Genomic DNA, 18,356 nt, shown 5'->3' on the forward strand with positions numbered 1-18,356 from the left:
TAACAATTTATCATATCATCTTTCAGGGAGCACTGTGCTAGGGTAAACAAACACAGTTTGGCAAACCTCTCATCACAGGTTAAAGGGATATTAAACAGTATGAGATTGTAATATAAAATATTTAATTATGTGTAGTTAAAAAAAACAAATATACATGCATTATTTATTCTGTAATTTAACTCTGAAAATTTTAGTTTTTTTTAAATTCCACTTTGTTTCTATAAAGTAATAGACACCACCATGTCTAAATGGGACACTCAAGTGATTCACATAGAGCATGCAATTTTAGGGCAACTTTCCAATGTACTGTACTATTAATAAAATTTCACCAACTCCTACTGAGCATGTGCAAGAATTCACAGACTATATGTACATGCATTTGTAATTGGCTGATGGCTGTCACATGATACAGTAGGAGTGGAAATAAACATAAAGGGACAGTCTAATCAAAATTAAATATTCATGACTTTGATAGGGCATGCAATTTTAAACAACTGTCAAATGTACTTTTATCATCAAATTTGCTTTGTTCTTTTTGTATTCTTTGTTGAAAGCTAAAACCTAATTAGGCTCATGTGCTAATTTCTAAGCCCTTGAAGGCAGTCTCTTATCTCAATTTTTCACAGCTAGAAAGCACTAGTTCATGTATGCCATATAGATACAATTGTGCTCACTCCCATGGAGTTATTTATGAGTCAACACTGATTGGCTAAACTGCAAGTTTGTCAAAATAACTGAAATAAGGGGGACGTTTGAAAAGGCTTAGATACAAGGTAATCATAGAGGTAAAAAAAAGTCTATTAATATAACAGTGTTGGTTATTCAAAACTGAGGATTGGGTAAAAAAAGGGAATTTTCTATCTTTTAAAAAAATACAAATTCTGGAGAAGACTGTCCCTATAACTTTGAAACTGGTCAGAAAAAAATCTGCCAGTCATTTGAAGTTCAGATTAAAGGGACATTGAACCCAAATTTTTTCTTTCGTGATTCAGATAGAGCGTGACATTTTAAGCAACTTTCTAATTTACTCCTATTATCAAATTTTCTTCATTATCTTGGTATCTTTAGTTGAAATGCAAGAATGTAAGTTTAGATGCCGGCCCATTTTTGGTGAACAACCTAGGTTGTCCTTGCTGATTGGTGGATTAAAAGTGCTGTCCAGAGTCCTGAACCCAAACAAAAAGCTTAAATGCCTTCTTTTTCAAATAAAGATAGCAAGAGAACAAAGAACAAATGATAATAGGAGTAAATTAGAAAGTTGCTTAAAATTGCATGCTCTATCTGAATCATGAAAGAAAAAAATGTGGGTTCAGTGTCCCTTTAAGTGCTATTACATTGTCTTGTTATCATGATTTTGCTGATTGTGCAAATCTACTGTATTTACTGGTTCTTTACGCTTATCTTATTGTCCTGCTGCAAACATTTAGGAAAATATATAAAACAGGCAATAAAACCAACTAATACAAAGAAGATTGTGTGGGATACCACACAGCCTTGTTTACACAAACTCTATTGCCTGGTTTCTATATATTTCCCTAATTGCTCTACACAAAACACAGAGATAAATAGAAAACAAGGTTAAACATGGCAGCACCCATTACTTTATAGAATCTAGAGTACTTTATAGAAACTAAAATTGATTTATTTTTTAAATCAAATTAAATCTGTCATGTTATACCCCACATGAACATTGTGGTTTAAATATTATAACCTCATTTTACAAAATTTTCTTTATAACCATCTTATTTCCTTTAAATGTTAATACAAACTTCAGGAGGACAACATGAAATATAAAAAATTTACACCAATATGAACAATCTTATGAATCAAATTTGGTTCCAGTTGTGTGTAGGTGATGGAGTCTGCGTGCGTATCATGGTCTTCTCACTTTAGATTAAGAAAGAAAAAAGAAAAAGAGGGGAGGGGAGAAAGGGCGAAAAGGGGAAAGGTAGGAAGGATTACGTAATTTCCACTAGTTTTACACAGTTATTTGTTTCTACTTTCTTCTATTAGATATGAAGGTTTCCCAGGGTTCCCAGATCAAATAGTAGTTGTTAGTTTCCCATCTGTCTCTAAAGACATACGGATACATTACAAGTTTTGCTTTAGAGGCTATGCGGTGCTAACGAGCAGTTTTCCCTCACCCCTCACTTACCTGCAGCGCTGGTATTACGGGTTTTTACAAACCCGTCTTTAAGAGACAAGAAGTGAGCGTTGAGCAAAATTTTGCTCCTTACCGCACTCCAATACCAGCGCTGCTTAATTCATGCACGATTTCCCCATAGGAATCAACGGGGAGAGCCGGCTGAGAAAAAGTCTAACACCTGCAAAAAAGCAGCGTAAAACTCAGTAACGCAGCCCCATTGATTCCTATGGGGAACTAAAATGTATGTTTATGCCTAACACCCTAACATGAACCCCGAGTCTAAACACCCTTAATCTTACACTTATTAACCCCTAATATGCCGGCCTCCGACATCGCCGACACCTGCATTATATTTATTAACCCCTAATCTGCCGCTCTGGACACCGCCGCCGCCTACATTATACTTATGAACCCCTAATCTGCTGCCCCTAACAATCGCAGACACCTGCATCATATTTATTAACCCCTAATCTGCCACCCCAATGTTACCGCCACCTACTTACACTTATTAACCCCTATTCTGCCACCCCAACGTCGCTGCCACTATAATAAACATATTAACCCCTAAACCGCCGCACTCCCGCCTGCACAAACATTAGTTAAATATTATTAACTATTATTATCACTGCCACCTACCTACATTTATTAACCCCTAATCTGCTGCCCTCATTGTCGCCGCCACTATACTAAATATATTAACCCCTAAACCTAAGTCTAACCTTAACCCTAACACCCCCTAACTTAAATATAACTAAAATAAATCTAAATAAAATTACTATAATTAACTAAATAATTCCTATTTAAAACTAAATACTTACTTATAAAATAAACCCTAAGCTAGCTACAATATAACTAATAGTTACATTGTAGCTATCTTAGGGTTTATTTTTATTTTACAGGCAAGTTTGTATTTATTTTAACTAGGTAGAATAGTTATTAAATAGTTATTAACTATTTAATAACTACCTAGCTAAAATAAATACAAAAGGACCTGTAAAATAAAACCAAACCTAAGTTACAATAACAACTAACACTACACTATATTTAAATAAATTAACTAAATTAAATACAATTACATAAATTAAATTAAATTAGCTAAAGTACAAAAAAAACCACTGAATTACAGAAAATAATAAACAAATTACAAGCTATTTAAACTAATTACACCTAATCTAATAGCCCCCTCAAAATAAAAATAAAAAACCCTAGTCTAAACTAAACTACCAATAGCCCTTGAAAGGGCCTTTTGCGGGGCATTGCCCCAAAGTAATCAGCTCTTTTACCTGTAAAAAAAAATACAAACAACCACCCCAACTGTTAAACCCACCACCCACACAACCAACCCCCCAAATAACATACTATCTAAAAAAAACTAAGCTCCCCATTGCCCTGAAAATGGCATTTGGATGAGCATTGCCCTTAAAAGGGCAGTTAGCTCTTTTGCGGCCCAAAGTCAATAACCCAAAAATAAAACCCACCCAATGAACCCTTAAAAAAAACCTAATACTAACCCCCTGAAGATCAATTCCATCCTCAAGGAAGCAGCAGAAGTCTTCATCCAACTGGGCCGAAGTCCTCAATGAAGCCGGTAGAAGTCTTCATCCAAGCCGGGCGAAGTGGTCCTCCAGACGGGCAGAAGTCTTCATCCAGACGGCATCTTCTATCTTCATCCATTCGACGCAGAGCAGCTCCATCTTCAAGACATCCAACGCAGAGCATCCTCTTCATCCGATGACTAAAGACAAATGAAGGTACCTTTAAGTGAAGTCATCCAAGATGGCGTCCCTTAGATTCCGATTGGCTGATAGAATTCTATCAGCCAATCGGAATCATCCGATTGGCTGATAGAATTCTATCAGCCAATCGGAATCAAGGTAGAAAAAATCCAATTGGCTGATGCAATCAGCCAATGGGATTGAGCTCACATTCTATTGGCTGTTCCAATCAGCCAATAGAATGTGAGCTCAATCCTATTGGCTGATTGGATCAGCCAATAGGATTTAACTTCAATCCTATTGGCCGATTGCATCAGCCAATAGTATTTTTTCTACCTTAATTCCAATTGGCTGATAGAATTCTATCAGCCAATCGGAATCAAAGGGACGCCATCTTGGATGACATCACTTAAAAGTACCTTCATTCGTCTTTAGTCTTTCGGATGAAAAGGATGCTCCGTGTCGGATGTCTTGAAGATGGAGCCGCTCCACGTCGGATGGATGAAGATAGAAGATGCCGTCTGGATGAACACTTCTTCCTGTCTGGAGGACCATTTCGCCTGGCTTGGATGAAGACTTCTCCCGACTTCGTTGAGGACTTCGGTCTGGTTGGATGAAGACTTCTGCCGCTTCCTTGAGGATGGATGTCGGATCTTCAGAACAGTAAGTCGATCTTCAGGGGGTTAGTGTTAGGTTTTTTAAGGGTGTATTGGGTGGGTTTTATTTTTAGGCTAGAGACTTTGGGCCAAAAAAGAGCTAACTGCCCTTTTAAGGGCAATGCCCATCCAAATGCCCTTTTCAGGGCAATGGGGAGCTTAGGTTTTTTTAGATAGTATTTTATTTAGGTGGTTGGTTGTGTGGGTGGTGGGTTTTACTGTTGGGGGGTTGTTTGTATTTTTTTTTTACAGGTAAAAGAGCTGATTACTTTGGGGCAATGCCCCGCAAAAGGCCCTTTCAAGGGCTATTGGTAGTTTAGTTTAGGCTTGGGGTTTGTTTTCATTTGGGGTGGGGCTTTTTTATTTTGATAGGGCTATTAGATTAGGTGTAATTAGTTTAAATATCTTGTAATTTGTTTATTATTTTCTGTAATTTAGTGGGGGGGTTTTATACTTTAGCTAATTTAATTTAATTTGCTTAATTGTTGTTAATTTAGTTAATTTATTTAATTATAGTGTAGTGTTAGGTGTTATTGTAACTTAGGTTAGGTTTTATTTTACAGGTAACTATTAGTTATATTGTAGCTAGCTTATGGTTTATTTTATAGGTAAGTATTTAGTTTTAAATAGGAATTATTTAGTTAATTATAGTAATTTTATTTAGATTTATTTTAATTATATTTAAGTTAGGGGGTGTTAGGGTTAGGGTTAGACTTAGGTTTAGGGGTTAATACATTTAGTATACTGGCGGCGACGTTGGTGGTGGCAGATTAGGGGTCAATAAATGTAGGTAGGTGGCGGCGATGTTAGGGAAAGCAGATTAGGGGTTAATAATATTTAACTAATGTTTGCGAGGCGGGAGTGTGGTGGTTTGGGGTTAATATGTTTAATATAGTGGCAGCGACGTCAGGGTGGCAGATTAGGGGTTAATAAGTGTAGGTCGGTGGCGGTGACATTGGTGAGAAGATTAGGGGTTAATAAATATAATGTAGATGTCGGAGATGTTGGGGGCAGCAGATTAGGGGATCATAAATATTATGTATGTGGCGGCGGTGTCCAGAGCAGCAGATTAGAGGTTACAAATTTTATTTTAGTGTATGCAATGCGGGAGGGCCTCGGTTTAGAGGTTAATAGGTACTTTATGGGTGTTAGTGTACTTTTTATCACTTTAGTTATGAGTTTTATGTTACAGCGTTGTACCATAAAACTCTTAACTACTGACTTTTAAATGCGTTAGGACTCTTGATGGGGTAGGGAGTACCGCTCACTTTTTGGCCTCCCAGGACAGACTCGTAATATCAGTGCTATGGAAGTCCCATAGAAAACAGACTTTGCGAAGTTTACGTAAGTCGTTTTGCGGTAAGGCCAAAGAAGTGTGCGTTGACCCTAGACCTTCAAGACTCGTAATGCCAGCAGGCATGAAAAAGCAGTGTTAGGACCTGTTAATGCTGCTTTTTTACCCTAACGCACAACTCGTAATCTAGCTGATAGTCTTCCATGGATTTTATGTAATTAATGCAATCCAACACTCCTTGACAATTAGGGCATTGTTTTTGTTTTCCAAGTTCTTGATATCAGCAATTTGGCTGAGGTCAAGATATATATAAGAAAGGATTGCTTTTAAGTTGGGGATTTTTCTAGACCAAGGTAAAGTAGTGCTAAAGCTGAGTGCGATACCTCTGGGAGGTTTAAGCTTGTACAAACTCCCTTGATCCTTGACCAATACTTGCTAAGCTTTGGGCATGTCCAACAAATGTGGAGGGGGTTTCCCAGTTCCTCCGACCATCTCCAGTACATGAGGGGTGCTCAGGGTAGATTTTATACAGTTTTGTGGGTACTAGGTGCCATCTGGTCAGGAGCTTAAAGTATAGTTCATAAAGTGTCACAAAATGGATTGCTGCTTTGGTCTGGCTAATTGCTTTGGACCAGTCTTTTGGTGCATATGTCTGTTGTAATTCTTTCTCCCAGGCTTCCATGTGTTTTGTTTTGAGGGGGATCTGGACTTCTAGTAGGCATTTGTAGTGTGTTGAAAGAGGTTTATGTAATTGAAAGTCCATCTTTGATCACGTCTCCCACAGTGTAAGTGTGTGTAGTCTGTCGTCTACAAATCCCCAAGATCTCATGAGAGACCTTAGTCTAAATAGGTCAAAATTAAATTTGAGGGGGAGTGTGGGGGAACTAAGTATTTCAGAATGGGGTAACAGTGTATTATCTGAGTAAAAGTATGTTATCTCAGTCTGTGTCTAGTTATTGATATGTGTGTGGGGAAGTCCATGCAATAGCCCTTTTATAGATTGTACTGGGGAGGGTTGTCGCGCAATCAAGCTGTGATGTCATAGTCTGAACCAAGATAGTTGGTAGCCTTTGATTATGTCATTTGCTATGGGCACTCTATTATTTTGATGTGGGGGAAGCCAAAAAAGGTCAGCTAGTTCAACATACTCAGGCAAAGATGCCTGTTCCAGTGCCCTCCATCTCGTGGGTGGGAGATTAGGTCCCCAGGCAGTTACATGGGATATCATATTGCTGCTTCATGATATAGTTTAATTTTTGGGAGTTCTATACCACCTTTCTCTATTGGAGATTGTAGTATATGTGCTGCAACTTGGGGTATTTTATTGTTTCAAGTGTTGAACACTGCTTGGAAGTTATGGAGAAGGCCTACTGGTACTGGGATTGGTATGCATCTGAACAGGTACATGAGTTTTAGGAAGGATCATCATTTTCAGGGCAGCCACTCTTCCCATCCAAGAGATCATCATAGTGTTTGGAGCTAAGAAATGACTTAATCTCTTTTTAGGAGATTGTCATAGTTATCATTTATTGTAATGGATTTATTATGGGAGAGGTAGACTCCCAAGTGGTGCACCCCTCTCAGGGACCATCTAAAGGAGTAAGACTTCTAGATTACCTTCTGTTCTTCTGGGTTGATATTAATTGAATATGTTTCTTTTTTTCCTAAATTAATCTTACAGTAGGAGATCGTTCCAAAGAACTTAAATGGAGGCATTCATGGGGGGAAGAGTTGTTACTGGGTCCGTAAGAAATATGGTGAGGTCATCAGCAAATAATGAAAAATTTTAATATCAACATTTATGAGAGAGATGGGTCGGTAACTAGAACAGAATGCCTGGTCTTTTGCCTCTTTGGGTATAGTGAGTATGTTCTCTTCTAGCAATTCATCCAAAGGCGTCACTACAGGGGGGCAATAGGGGCAAATGCCCCCCTAAATTTACTATTTGCCCCCCAGCCATGAGGGCACATAATTTGCTGTTCCCTGTAGTATTTAACATGGAACCGGTTTGTGCATAAGGGTACAGTTCAGAGGAATTCCAGTATGTGGCGTTTATAAAGGTTGCAAAAATGATCAGGTGGTGTTGCACCTCTGGTGTACAGGAACAAGCTTTTACCAGTCATTCCTGTACTAACGTGGGGAAACAACAGTAGAAGTGCTCTCTGCTAGGTAGGAGGCTGTGCCCTATATGAGTATATTTCAACTACGGTCTACCGATCTGATTTATCTTTTGGTGTCCAATTTCTTTTCAATGAGGTCAATGTGTATGTGCTCTAGCTCATAGCTTTTTGTGTCTCTATGCAGCCATGAGTGTGGCTACTTGCCTAGTTTGTATACCTTAGAATGTGTACTTTTTATTGTCTGTTAAGTGTGTTCTCACAAATAAAAACTATTAGCAGGGGATTGGATCCTCGTCCGCTATCACTTCTAAAATTATATGTTTACTTCCATCAAAATTAAGTTTGCAGGCTTCCTATATTTATTTTTGTAACCACAAACAAGATAATTAAAAAAAAAATCAAATATAAAATTACCCAGAGTGCAAAACACTACACAGTAATATTTCACTCATCCTCTATGGAGTTTAATGGTGCAGGCAATCTTTATTTAAAAAATAAAATGGTGGGTTGCTCCACCAATATTTTCACTAGCTCCTTTAACTTCATAGAAAATTGTCAGCCCATGCTTTCTCTATCAAACACCACCAGGGGTACAAGAAGCTGTGACAGTACACCCTGAAGTGTGGATTTGCATGTTCTAATGGTGACACACTATAATGTGCACTGAAAGGTCAGTGTCTCCAATTTACAATATAAAAATGGTTCTGCAGCCAAATTAACATCACCTATAGTTATATTACACATTATTCTGCAACACATCTCATATGATCTCTGCACGTGCAAGACATGATGAGCAGCAATTTTAACCTGTTCTATACACAGTTATAAATCGCTTACATCACATTTCCTCTGAATCAATAAAAGTAATTTAAAAGAGCATCCTATGTAATGATTCAATGAGTGCAAGTTTCTAAAAATAATGCAGTCTTTTGCATGTATCTGTTACCCTGCCGCACACACTTTATATTATCTCTGCGCATACACAAGTTGCTTTGCACTACGTTCTACATTATCTAATGTTATCAGCATGGTTGCAGCAGCTCCTCCTCCATTACCTCTAAACTCTGCTTGGGTCCCTACACATAATAATCCCCCCTCCTTCCTGCTAATTGCTACAAGTTCTGGCTTATCTATAAGGTGGGCACATCTAGCACATCTGCACTTCACCACAAAAGATTGATGGGACTTTTCATTTCAGCCAGCAGCAACAGGACAATTCAGCTGCATTCCTGCCTGTGTAATGTTTATCTGACAGTGAAGTGCAGGGGGGCTGGGGATTCCAACGCTGTATTCATCAGCTACAAGTAAGACGTTAGCTTTTATTTGCTGTCAATGTTTAAGCCCTTGCCTCTCCATTTGCTTTGTATTCTTACTTACTGAACCTGTTCTAGGCACCAGTAACAAGCAGTGTATCAATGACTATTGCTCTCATGTTTCGTTTATTTTTTATTTTTACTATATTATTATTATTATTATTATTATTATATTATGAGTTTGTGTGTGTGTTGTATGAGGGTGAGTGTGTGTGTGTGTGTTGTATGAGGGAGGGTGAGTGTGTGTATTGTATGTGTGTTTGTGTTGTATGAGTGTGTGTGTTGAGTGAGGTGTGTGTGTTGTATGAGGGTGAGTGTGTGTTGTATGTGTTGTATTAAGATGAGTGTGTGGTGTGTGTGTTGTATGAGGGTGAGTGTGGTGTGTGTGTGGAGTGTTTGTGTTGTATGAGGGTGAGTGTGTGTGTTTTATGATGGTGATTGTGTATTGTATGTGGTGTGTGTAGTAAGAGGGTGTATGTGTAGTATGAGGGTAAGTGTGTGGTGTGTGTAGTATGAGGGTGAGTTGTGTGTAGTATGAGTATGTGTTCGGTGTGTGTTGTATGAGGGTGTGTGGTATGTGTGTAGTATGAGTGTGCGTGTGTAGTATGAGGGTAAGTTTGTGGTGTGTGTAGTATGAGGGTGAGGTGTGTGTAGTATGAGTATGTGTATGGTGTGTGTGTGTTGCATGAGAGTGAGTGTGTGGTGTGTGTAGTATGAGGGTGAGGTGTGGTATGTGTGTTGTATGAGGATGTGTGTAGTATGAGTGTGTGTGTGTGCTGTATTAAATTGTGTGTATGAAGCGTGTGTTGTATGAGGGTGCGTGGTGTGTGTGTAGTATGAGGGTTAGTGTATGTGTGTAGTATGAGGGTGAGGTTTGGTATGTGTGTTGTATGAGGGTGTGTGTGTAGTATGAGGGTGAGTGTGTGTGTGTATTCTGAGATCAAACACAAAAATAGGGTCAGGAAGGTATGTGGTATCATGGCACTGGGTCTTGTGGATAAATTTTTTTAAGAACCATGATTTACAGAGCCCTGGTGTTTTCTGAAATTACTTTAAACTATAAAGAAAAGCTTTTGAGAGTTTTCCTCTCTTTCTCGGGTCTGAAGTAAAACCTGAGGAAGAAAGGAAAACTCTTGAAAGCTTGTCTTTTTAGTATTAGGTTAGTACAATACAAAGGTATCATTGCATAACACATTACATTGGTATTTTGGAATCTTATTTATATAGATATATTTTTCTGTGGTATTGTTCCTAGAGTCACCACTGAATTCATCTATGAAATCCCCTCTTTCTGCTACACTGCTAATGAATCTAAGTAGGATAGGGGATAGTATGCTTGCAAAAGTCTGGTAAAAAGATACTGTGAAGCCATCTGGGCTTGGTGCCTTATGGGGAGTCAGGGATCCTATTGCCGCTTTAATTTCCTCTAATGTGAAGGGATTACTTAAGTCATCTACAGATTCAGAAGTTAAAGTAGGTAGGTAAAGTTTCTCTAAGAAACATCGGATAGTGCCCTCATCAGTTCTGGGAGTTTCTGCTGAGACTCCAAGGCTATAGATGGAGGTATAATAGTCCACAAATGCTTGTCTTATGTCTTTTAGTGAATGCACAGGACCTCTATCTGTTTTGATTAAAGCTATTCTGCTATGTTGCTTCCGCTTACGGAGTTTATGTGCTAATAGTCTGTCTGCTTTGTTTCCCTTATAATAATATAATTGTTTAAGTTTATGAAGATTATCTTGCACCCTCAATGTTTCCCTTCTAGTAATTTCTTCTTGATCTGTTGGGTTATCAGAGGTTTAGGGCAATTCTTATTTACTGTTTCTAGTGTATAGATGTCTCCATACAGTTTTGCTAATAGGTGTTTGAACTTTGCGCGGGACTGCGCAACCTTCTTTATGACATACCCTTGGAGATAGGCCTTAGGGGTCGCCTAGGTCATGTCTAAACTAGAGGATCCAGTATAGTTAAATTCTAAGTATTCCTGTATAGTCTTGGTCTTGGACATCAATTTACGGAAGGCATTAGATGTTAAGGAGAGGCTGCAGTCTGTATGGGGAGTTTTTGAGTGTTTCTTATTAAGTGTAGGGTCCTAAACTAAATTAAGATCTCCCCCAATTAGTAGATGCCTCCTCTTGAGCTGATCAATGAGATTAAGAAGTTTCAGTAGAAAGGGCAGCTGTCGAGTATTAGGTGTATAGACTGAGACTAGAGTGAATAAGACTTTGTTCAGGGTACAAACCATTATTATAAAATGACCTGCTGTATCACGTTCAATGTATTCTTTGTTACACTTAAACTCCTTATGGAACAGAATGGCAACCCCTCTTTTTTTCTCCTCTAACAACGAGGCTGTCTCGAACACTGGGTAGAAAGCAGAGTTGCAGAGGAACCGTGAATCCCCCGTCCAGTTAGTTTCTTGTAGAATGGTCAAGTATAATTTGTGGGTCATCAGGTAACAAGTTAGGAGGCTGCGTTTCGTAGGGGAATTAAGTCCTTGGGTGTTTAAAGTGGCTACTTTGATCAGGGCCATGATTGACTTTGTCTTATTGTCATGGGTTGTGAGTTGAGGAAAGGGTAGGGATTGGGAGTAGAGAGAAAAGAGGCAGAAAACCCCTAAGTGTGGGGGGGGGGGGGATGGGGGAGGTACTAATTAGTGAGTTTCAGTGAGAGTTACTGAGTTATGGCGTGTATACCACCCAGTATTTGCACAATTATTTACAATCTATATCACCTCTAATAAGGGGGTTCTCAAATGCCTAGTGGTGTAAATTGAAGTGTTTTATTTACACTTTCTCAATGAGTGGTCTCTTAAAGGGAACGTCTAGTATAAATTAAACTTTCATTATTCAGATAGGACTTTTAATTTTAATCAACTTTCCAATTTACTTTTATCATCAAATTAGCTTTTTCCTCTTGGTATTCTTAGTTTAAACTAAACATAGGTAGGCTCATATGCTAATTTCTAAGCCTTTGAGGGCTGCCTCTTATCACATGCTTTTTAAATCTCTTTTCAACACAAAGAGACAGAAAGTACACATGGGCCATAAAGATAAGACTGTGTTCAGGCACAGGGGGTTATTTAAGATTTAGCACAAAGCAATGCTAAATTTAAGACAATAGATAATAAACAGTCACAGTCATGTGATCAGGGGGCTGGAAGAAGGTTCCTAGATACAAGGTAATCACAGAGATAAAAAAGTATATTAATATAACTGTGTTGGTTATGCAAAACTGGGGAATGGGTAATAAAGGGATTATCTATCTTTTAAAACAATAACAATTCTATGGTAGACTGTCCCTTTAAGGGTTTACCCAGGAGACCACAATTAATTATGCTGGGGGTAGATGTGTACGGATTTCACCACCGCCAGTCCTCTGTAAAAGCATTTAAGCATACTGGGTGCTATGGAGGAGGCTGGCTACATCTATCTGACTCCCTATATTAGGTTAACCTAACTGAACATTAATGTACATTAATTGCTACATGTTTAATGGTGTAGCCGCGAAAATAAAAAGCTACAGGGGTCAGACAATGCAGATGGTTTAAGATAAAACAGTGAAAGGAAGTATTTCAGCACCCTGACCCGTTTGCACGTTACCCAGAGACCACTGCCCAGGTTTTATTAAGATAAAACAGTAACAGATTTCAGCTTTTCATAACAGACAAACATAACAATAAACAATATAATTTTTAAATGATAGATTGTCATCTACTCTAGCCATGTAGCCAGTGGGCATGGTGGATGGGAGTGGGTCTCGAGATGTACTCTTACTTAAGTTTCTCCCTATGGGTCCAAGGCAATGGAGAGAGGAGCTCCATCTGCTTCTGAGATATAGCAAATAACTGCGTCCGCTATGTAATTTCTTTGCGGATGTCTAAAACAGGCATTGATTTAGTCTTATGCTAGTAACCTTAGGAAAACTTGACTGGTCAGTGGGTGTAAGTGTGATTACATCATACATCAATACTACTATGTTATTGACAAAAAACAATGATGATCTGGAAATACATCAGTTGTGTTTACCTGTTAAGTGTTTTAGATGATATAATAATGTAAATTCCTCCCTAGCGCATAAGAAAGGCTCAATGCACCAGGAAGGAAGGGACAAAATCATTGAAGTGCCTCTGGACACATTTCTATTGCATTTGCTAAGAGAGTCTTGCTCCCCCAAGATATTTACTAATTGTATGTATTACTGATCTTAATAATGAAGCATAAGTATACATGAACATAATAATACCGCTATAACATTTTAAACATTTTACATTTCTAATAGTATTTGATTCATCAAAATTTCACCCATCTTCATTCATCAAAGAGGGATTTGTAGGAGCACTCTATAAGTTCAGTCTCTGTCTCTGTAAATAGAGAGTTGAGGAGACTTTGGGCCGGAGGGCACGGATTGCCTTTTGGAGCTGGTCACAGTTCTCTGAGGTAGTGGCCTCCACTCTGGGGCTGATACACGCAGATCTAGGGGCCTGCTAGGACCCGGGTGAGTATCCTCTGTCTCTGGAGAAAGGAGGTCCCATCTTTGTAGTAGTTCCTTCACTTACTGCGGCGAAGAGGCTACATATTGCTGTCCATCTTTTGTGATGAAGATTCTCAAAGGAAATCCCCATCTGTATTTAATGCCCCTATCCCTCAGCAGTCTAGTGAAAGGTTGGTAATATCTGCGGAGCTGGAACAGGATAGAACTGAATATCTGTATATTTGTCTGGCAATACTTTGTCTTTGCTCAAGGCCCGTAATAATTTCTCTCAGTAGGTATAGTAATGAAGGTGGGCAATGACATCTCTTGGCTTTTCCCCATCAGTGGCTTTCGGTTTCAAGGCACAATGTACTCTGTCAATTAGGGCTTCTTGGTTTAGGGTAGGTCCCAATATAGCTGTAAAGAGGTCCTGTAAGTAGATCTCCATTTCTTGCGGTAAGACAGTTTCTGGTATGCCCTTGATGCGGATATTGTTGCGGGTTGACCTGTCTTCCAGGTCAGCCAGTTTCATCTCTAGATCAGAAAGTTGTTCAGCCAAATTCTGTGAGTAGCTTAAGAGGTTGGTATGGTCAATCATTAAGTCTTCCTGTTTGCACTCCAGAGCATCCATGCGTACCCTAATTGTAGCTATGTCCCTCTTTAAGTCAGCATGTGCTCTGTCAAATTTCTTGGAGAGAGCGTCATGATGAGTAGCCAATATTGACTTGATGGAGTCCATTAGGTTGTTGGAAAGATTATCTGCCTGTGGTAGATGACAAACATTTTGGGCTAATGAAGCGTTTATCTGTACATCAGACAGGCTTCCATTATCTGATCCCTCCTCATCTGAGCTTGCTTGTACCGCTGAGTTTGATTGGTGAAAGTGATCTGCTACCATGCATTTAGTGGTAGAGGAAGATTTTTGTTTCTTCTTGAATGTTTAAGACATCTTTTTTTCTTGCCTGAAAGGTAGTTAGATTCAGGTATCTGTATTTAATCACAGTATGCTGAGAGTGTTAGTGTGACTGGCGGGGTTTATGCCTCCAGTAACTGGCTACATACTGTGGGAGATCAGGGATGCTGATTTATATGTTGTTACTACAGACAGCATAGTAGTCGGCCTCTCTCAAAGGGACGTACCCATATAGGGCGGTAGAAGGACAAGGTACATGGGATATATCCACTGGGGACGTGTAAATGGGTGGGGTGAGAAATGCCTGCTGCTTCTATTAACACTGCGCAAACTAGGGTTAGGAGAGATGGGCTGTATGGAGTTGTGTCACTTAGGCCTGAGTCTTATACCTCTTTCTTTCCCATGAACTTGAGCTATATAAGTGTCCTCAGGTAGTTATTCCCCAGTCTCTTCATTTGCCAGATGTGGATTAAAACAAGCCCTGTAAATTGCTTAGTGTTGGACCCTCAGTTGTGCTACGATCTTTATGTACAAATAGAAGTTCCTCAGGGTCAGAGGATTTAAAGCCTAAGGGTTTTCTCCCAGATCCCTGAATATCTCTATGTTTAAGTCCGTCAGATTTGGAGTTTTAAGTGTAGGCCTATGTAGCCTCAAGCATGGGCTAAAGGTGTGGGGCCTTGTGTGGATGAAGGAGGTGTATTGTGCACTTACTCTGCTTTCAAGAAGGCGACTCATGCCAGAATTAGCAAGGCCTCACCTTCCACCACTCTCAGTTTCTGCACCTTCAGCCATGTTTTCTATCGGCTCCCTGTGAGTTGCGGTCCAATTAGCCCGATGATTTCAGTAGCTGTTTATGCGGTTCTGTCTCCGTGCAATGGACTTAGGCCTCCCAGGCTCCGGAAATCCTCTTGGTCTTTCAGCCGCCGATGTTCAGCTGAGTTCTCTTTTTGTAAGGGATGTGGATAATTCCCGGTACCTCCAATCTCAGAGCTCAGTCAGGATGGGAGATGGGTAGCGGTAAGGGTGGGATGTTCCGCTCCCCTGGCTGTGGAGTTCAGCATTGCAATATTGCTCCGGTCTCTCCAGAGTCAGATGGAGTTAAGCTCTGCACTTTCTGGATTCGGTAAAGTGCTAACTCCTCAGGTCTCCTAGTTTTAGGCAGATTTTTTAGCCAGAATCTGGTGGTTTTAGCAGTGCTAGGCAGTCTTTTTAGCGGAGCTTCAGACACACACATCTGCTCTCTTTTCTAGCTAGCTCCGCCCCCCAGAAACTAAACTTTTACACTTTCATCATCAGTAGTTAAACAACTAATATAATTGTATAAAATAAAGCTACATATTATACTAGGGCTAATATTTGCTTTGAATACATCATTATGTGTAACATGTATTTACTATTTAATATCTCTGTAAATACTGCATTCTCTGAACCCCTTCTAGTTCTCTAATGTTCTTTTTAAAAATTGGTCCCCAAAATTGTACTCTATACTCAAGCTCTTAACAGGGGCTTAAATATGGGCAGAAATGTGCTTTCTTCCCTTGCATTCATGCCCTTTGTTAGAGCATTACTTTTTAGGTTGTTGTCAACAGATTTAAGGGATAGTTTACCCCCAAAAATTATCCTCTTTAAATTGTTTCCAATGATTCATTTTACCTGCTGAAGTGTATTAAATTTCTTACAAGTAGCTCGGTTATCCTTATTTCAGCATTTGAAATAACTGATTTACGGCTAGATTACGAGTTTTGCGCTATACTGTGTGCATCAAGAACACAATAAAATGAGCGGTTCTGTACTTTCCATAGCGCTGCCATTAAGAGTTACTGAATAACCTCCTTGTGCTGTGCGTTAGGGTGCATTAAGCTCCATCCCGCACAAAAGTCAAGGGCTGAGTTTAACTTCTAATCCGCCACTCCCCAACATCGCTGACACTAAATAAACCTATTAACCCCTAAACTACTGGCCCCCCACATCACCAACACTATAATAACATTATTAACCCCTAATCCGCTGCTCCCCAATGTCGCCAACACTAAATAAAGCTAGTAACCCCTAAACCGCCAGCCCCCACATAGCAACTAATAAACTAAACCTATTAACCCCTAAACCGCCAGCCCCCCACATCGCAAAACACTAAATTTAACTATTAACCACTAAACCTAACACCCCTTAACTTTTAATTAAAAGTTACAATATAACTATATTAAAATAAAAAAACTTACCTGTGAAATAAAAAAAACTAAGAGTAAACTATAAATTAACCTAACATAACTATTCTAATAAAATAAAAAAACTACTAATTAAAAAAACCTAAATTATATGATTAAAAAAAACTAACTCTAAAAAACGAAAAAATAAAAAACCTAAATTACAAATTTAAAAAAACCTAATACTATGAAAAAATAAAAAAAATCTAACATTACAAAAAATAACAAACTAAATTATCAAAAATAAAAACTATTACACCTAATCTAATAGCCCTATAAAATTAAAAAGACCCCCAATATAAAAACACATCCTAACCTACCATAAACTACCAATAGCCCTTAAAAGGGCCTTTTGTAGGGCATTGCCCTAAGTTAAACAGCTCTTTTCCTGACAAAAAATTACAAGGTTCCCCCAACAATAAAACCCCCCACCCAACCAACCCCCCCAAAATAAAAAACCTAAGTCTAAATAAAACCTAATCTACCCATTGCCCCTAAAGGGGCATTTGTATGCGCTTTGCAATGGCCAATTTTTGAGCGGTATAGCCTCACCACAAAACTTGTAATCTCAGTGTTAGTCTTTGGAATCCCAACCTACACTGAAAATTTGTATACTGGAGTCTATTGACAAGCCTAAGTAAACATAGCCAGCAGAAACAATTACACGCCCAGTGGGTGCAGGGTAGTTAAGTAATAAAATGTTAATTTTTCATTGTTGTCTTGAAGTATTGAGCTTTGGTTTACAAACATATATCATTTAAGGAAGCGATTGTGTGTACACAAAGAGATAACATAATGAGATCTAATATTACCTGCAAGGTCAACCCATTTCAATAGGCTGTGGTTTAAATACACAAACCCACCCAGCTAATTCATATACACAAATAAACCTGAAAATGCAATTTCTCATACATTTTATGCTCTGCTGCTGGTATTCATTGAAAATACATTAATATAAAAACAATTTTACAGTATACTGTTCCATTGTTTTATTTATTTATTTCCATTTTTAAATGCTTATTTTTTTTTATCTGAAATGTAAAATCTTACATTAATCAGTGTTAAATCTCATTGGCCATTTATGAACACATTCTCCCAGTTTAGGCAATTTCAATTGCAGAGCAATCTTCTGACCTAATCACCATAAAGAAGTTACAGTTATGTTCAAAGACTAAGATACTGCTCTCTAGGTCATTTATAGGAATAGTAAATAGCACTCAAACTAAAAATAATCCTTGAGGGATTCCACTGACTACATTTGTTTAATTTGAGTATAATCCATTTACTACTACTATCTATTTACTATCCTTCAACCAGTTGTTTATCCAAGTGATACTTTTATCAGCAATTCTCACTCCGTTTGTGCTGTACAATAATCTCCCATTGTTATACAATAATTTACCATTGCAAAATAAAATTATATCACACCAACGTTTGGGTTGATCTGTTTCCCACAAAACCATGCTTATTGTCACTCATGATCATGTTTTCATGAATATACTGTATAATTACGTATAATCCC

At 38.6% G+C, this 18,356-nt stretch overlaps 1 protein-coding gene across 1 annotated transcript in view; it reads left to right on the forward strand.

Moving 5' to 3' along the window:
- Positions 1 to 9,117: 9,117 nt before the first annotated feature.
- Positions 9,118 to 18,356, forward strand: part of SNTG1 (syntrophin gamma 1) — a 710,288-nt gene continuing 701,049 nt past the window's right edge. The window contains 1 exon segment of the mRNA XM_053715033.1: positions 9,118 to 9,235. The gene's annotated coding sequence lies outside the window, so the exon portion shown is untranslated.

Source organism: Bombina bombina, chromosome 5, assembly GCF_027579735.1.
Source record: "Bombina bombina isolate aBomBom1 chromosome 5, aBomBom1.pri, whole genome shotgun sequence".
Lineage (NCBI taxonomy): Eukaryota > Metazoa > Chordata > Amphibia > Anura > Bombinatoridae > Bombina > Bombina bombina.